This window comes from Hyaena hyaena, unplaced genomic scaffold (assembly GCF_003009895.1).
Source record: "Hyaena hyaena isolate Hyena2069 unplaced genomic scaffold, ASM300989v1 scaffold_1222, whole genome shotgun sequence".
Lineage (NCBI taxonomy): Eukaryota > Metazoa > Chordata > Mammalia > Carnivora > Hyaenidae > Hyaena > Hyaena hyaena.
In genome coordinates this window covers 439,592-444,554 of record NW_024081859.1, presented here as the reverse complement: position 1 = coordinate 444,554, position 4,963 = coordinate 439,592, and the positions used below count along the sequence as shown (strand labels likewise).

At 42.9% G+C, this 4,963-nt stretch overlaps 1 long non-coding RNA gene across 1 annotated transcript in view; it reads right to left on the bottom strand.

Moving 5' to 3' along the window:
• Nucleotides 1–4,260: 4,260 nt before the first annotated feature.
• LOC120224689 overlaps nucleotides 4,261–4,963 on the bottom strand; it is a 5,088-nt gene continuing 4,385 nt past the window's right edge. The window contains exon 2 of the long non-coding RNA XR_005526640.1: nucleotides 4,261–4,551. This is a non-coding gene — a long non-coding RNA (uncharacterized LOC120224689). The remainder of the gene's footprint in view (nucleotides 4,552–4,963) is intronic.

Sequence of the window (4,963 nt, the reverse complement as noted above, 5' to 3'; positions counted from 1 at the left end):
ATTAAAAGTCCATTTTTGTTTCAGTGACGTTTCTAATATCCTACAGTTCCATATATATAAGGGTCTAGTTCTTGGCTTTATATTCCATTCTAGTGTTTGTGCCAGTAAAACCTTGCTTTAATTCAGAGGCTTTAGAGTATATTTTAATATCTGGTAGAACTAATTTCCCACGTAGATTAAAAAAATATGTGTTCCTGGGGCGCTTGGGTGGCTCAGTCGGTTGGGCGTCCGACTTCACCTCGGGTCACGATTCTCACAGCTCATAAGTTCAAGCCCTGCATCAGGCTTTGTGCTGACAGCTCAGAGCCTTTGAGCCGGCTTCCGATTCTGTGTCTCCCTCTCTCTCTGCCCTCCCCTACTCATGTTCTCTCTCTCTCAAAACTAAATAAACGTTAAAAATATTAAAAAAGTGTTCCTGTCTATTTTTGCATATTTATTTTTCTACATGAAGTTTAGCATAAACTTGCCTAACTCATAAAAAAAAAATTAAAAGCTGGTCAGTATTTTTATTGGTATTGCTTTACCAAAAAATTAATTACAGAAAAAATCTTTTCTTGTTTATTAATAAAGTAACTTGGGGAGAACTGCATCTTTCGGAAGTTCAGTTGTCTTACTAAAGAACAAGTGATTTTAGGGGCATCTGGGTGGCTCAGTCTGTTAAGTGTCTAACTCTTGATTTTAGCTCAGCTCGTGATCTCATGGTTCCAGAGATCAAGCCCTCTACTGGGCTCTGTGCTGAAAGCACAGAGCCTCTCTGCCCCTCCCCTCTCAAAATAAATAAACAAACAAACAAACAAACAAATAAATAAATAATAAAACATTTTAAAAATGAAAACTTGATAAAAAAGAACAAATGATTTACAAACAATCTATTTGAGTCTACTTTTGTGTTTTTTGCAAGTTTACAACGTTTTCCTCATATTGGTCTTTCACATTATTAGGTATTTTATTTACTCTGTTGCTATTGTAAATGGAGTTTTTACTATCGTTTTATCAGCTAACAGGTTACTGTTTGGGTGTATGAAAGCTACCAATTTTTGTAGGTCTGTGTTATGTCTTGTTATTTCACTGAATTGTTTGAATTAGTTGTATCATTGATAATCTAGAGGTTTACAGGTGCACGATCATATCCTCTGCAAATGGAAACAGTTTGCTTCTTTTCATTTCTTATCTGTGCAGTCTGTCTTGCTTTCTCTTGCCTAATGGCATTGCTTACAACAGCGTAATGTTGGAAGTGATGGTGGTAATGGGCATCCTTGCTTTGTTCTCTTCCCAGCAGAAATGCCTCTGGCGCTCCAGTGATTTCCCATTAGCAAGAGGTTGGCTTTCTGACTTTAGGACTAAGCTATATAATTATATGTACCTATTTATCTATGATTAGGAAGGTATCAAATAATTTCTATTTTCATTTGTTTTTTTTTTACAGGAATAGGTATTGAATTTTATAAAAAGTTTTGACTGCCTCTATAAAAAGAGGCAGTCATATGATTTTTCTTCTTAGATTGATTAATAGGGTTTATTATATTAAGGATTTCTTAATATAGACTCAATCTTGGATTCCTGGAATAGTTCCAGCTTGGTTATGGCATATTATTTTCTTAACATGGTGCTATTTCTGAATATTTTGTTTTGAAAATTCTATCTCAATTTTCATTATGATATTGTTGCAGGATTCTCGCTCAGAGAGTCGTGACACTGAGACTTTTCTTTCCAGGAAGCAACTTTATTTTGCCGGCACAGCTCAGTTGGGTTCATACCCAAAAGAACTGAGCGGCCCACATCATATGGCATAGGTTTTTTTATGCATTTTCTATTTCTTTGTCTCCCATATATGGTAATACACATAAACATGCAGTCTGATTAAGTTGTTTCAGTTTACAGGAACATGGGGGATGTAGGCAGCCAGACCCATATCTAGGTGACCTTGAAGTCTTCTCTTCTCTCTTCTTCATTTTTTTTCTTTCTCCTTAGGGAGGGGTTCCTACCACATTCCCCCCTTTGATGCTCGGACCCCTCTATTTTGGGTCAAAGAGCATCATCCTGGCTTAGAGGTTTATATTTCCATAACATCATTACATGAGCAGCCGTTTTTCTCTCAACTATAGTCTCAATGAGACTGGAGACTGATCGTATAATCAAGGGAGCCAAGCAGGGTACGATCAAACATCCTCCCAGAATTAGGAGGACAATACCTATGAGGGTTTTGAGTCCCCCAAAAGATGAAAACCATCCTCCAAATAACTCTCTGGGGTTCCAACCATTCCAGGTTTGGACTGGGACATGAGCAACTTTTCTCATTCGATCTGTGATTTCCTCTATGACTTTTCCTTCATCATCTATCTGTAGGCAGCAGTTGCTCAGGTTGAATTTTCCACAAACACCACCCTCAGAAGCAAGCAGGTAATCTAAGGCCAGGCGATTTTGGTAGATTGCATTGCGCATTTTGGTTTGCTGCTTAGCAAGTAAATTAAGAGCCCTAGCAGTTTCATTGGTTATAATTTCTACAACTGCTTGTAGCCTAATTATGCGGTTTAGCATATAAATGGGGGTGCGGTAGCCCCAAGACCCATCCTCGGCCCACGTAGCAGGGCCGTAATAATGAATTATTTGTTTGGGAGGCCATTCATTTTCCTTCCAGTTGCCAATTTGCAAGGCATGCTGCTTTCTTTGAACTTTCCTATCTCCATATATTTGAACTCCCAGATGTTCTCCTTCTGCAAGTGGGAGTAGGAAGAAGGATGGGCGGATAGTTCCCAGCACACATGACCCTGACCAGCCTGAAGGGGGTACTGTGTAGGCTGTTCTCCCACATATCCAATATAGTCCCCCTGGGGCCCGCCGTTCGATGGCAGCGTCTGTGTTGTCCCAGGCCTCCCGGAGATGAGAGAAGTTGAACAAGGGGTGAGGATTTGGCTCATGGTGACCTGGGGACCCCCACCATTGGGTTTCCCAGGTGGTTGAATTATAAACCCTTTGGCCCAGGCATGTTAAGTTTCCGACAGGAATGATGAACTGTTTCCCCCATCGGGCAAGACCGTTCTTCCCAATGATTGAGGTTTTCAGGAGCCAAACCCCGGCTGTAGAACTGGGGTAATTCGTTCCATCCTAAGGCTCGAGGGGATCTAATTCTCTGGCCTCCCATGGCCATTGATCCCCCATGTTGGTCCCTCCACATACATAGCATGAAGAGATCTTCAGAGTCTGGGCTATAGTCTCTGCCAGGGCCGGAAACAAATTCCTTGCTGTGACTGAAATGGGAAGGGGACTACTTCTTATTTCCTCGCAGAAGGAGTGAAAAACTTGGTGGGACGTGGCTGGATGGGTGGCAGTGATCCTCTTAAAATACAGTACAGTCCCTGGGTCTTTGCCTCTTCCATAAATTCGAATACCAATTCGAATGCCCCGTTGCCGTTTGTAGTCTTCTAAATTAATGGTAGTGAAATTACAGGGTTACAGGCTTTTGACTGACAATCTGATCTAGCAGCCCCCTTTTGAAGGAGAGCTGTTCCATCCTTTCTTTTTCCAAGTGGCCCATGAAACACAGCTCCAACTAGGACATAGAAACTCAGGTGTATAGGCACATAAACCATTTTCCTCACACATGTATTTGTCATTGAGGCTATATTTTCTTTCCCATTTTAAGCCTCCACTTGGTATATCAAGAGTTTTTGGACCCTCCATGACAAGTGCCCGTTTTTTCCGTATAACGGATGCTTCTGGGTCTAGACCAATAACCGCACACACATCAAACAGTACTGACACAGGACGTTTGGGGTTTGTAATTCGTAACCGCACACACATCAAACAGTACTGACACAGGACGTTTGGGGTTTGTAATTCGTGTCCGGCTAATTAAGGCCCCCTCTTCCTGGTAAGATCGGACTTCTAACCAATCTTCATTTGGGGAGTACTGTGGGTCAAAGCAAGTGTATTGACTTCCCCAATGGCAGACGGAATAGGTGGTCTTGTTATGTATGCATGTCCCTTGGACCTTTCCCTGGCATGAGAAATGGATATGGTACAATAGGGTCCAGGTGATTCCTTGGCCTGACCTGGTTATGCGAACGCATGGATCGCATGATGAGAGATCCAGGTTTACAAGCGGAGTCCAAATTGAAAACAACCAATACCAACCAAACATCCTACCCACAAGAGAAAAGTGAGTGCTAACAGAAACCTTTCGCCACATTTCCAGCTGGCTGGGGCAACCTCCGCCAATCCAATAGCAAGAAGTAAAGCAAAAATTGCAATAATAGTGAGAGACAAGGGGTGACAGTGCATTACAGTAAGAGGCAGATGTAAGAAATAAGGACGGTCTATTTATTTCTTCGGACCGGCGATTCCTCAAGCTTTCGCTGTGCGTAGATTAGTCAGCTTCCGGAGTGACTAAAGCAGGGCTGTCGTCTCCCATTGCAGTCTCCGCCGTGGCAGCTCGCTTCTTCCGTATGGTCAGCTTACACAACGTGGACGGATCAGGAATGCACTCCCAGTCCCCGGATGCCGGCTTCACTCTGCTGTGGTGAATCCAGGGACCTACCTCGGCTACTTTTACTGCAGTAGGTGTGGACAAAATGACAGTAAATGGGCCCCTCCAAAGGGGTTTGAGTGGTTGGACATTCCACTCTTTTACCCATACAGCATCTCCTGGCTCAAAGGAGTCAGTATCTGTGGTCAGACTCACAGGCAATCGTTCTTTAACCCATTGGTGTAGAGTGGCTAGAGTAGAGCCCAGAGCCTGCATTGCTGCCTTAGGGTTAAATTGCCTATCTCATTTAAGTCTCCCCTTATCCCTTTAACAATTGAGGGAGGGTGCCCATAAAGGATTCCATAAGGGGAAAGCCCCGTTTGCTTATTGGGGCTGCACCTGATTCTTAACAAGGCTATTGGCAACACCTGGTCCCAGTGCAGGTGGGTCTCCTGGCACAGTTTACTTAATTGCAGCTTCAAGGTTCTGTTCATTCGT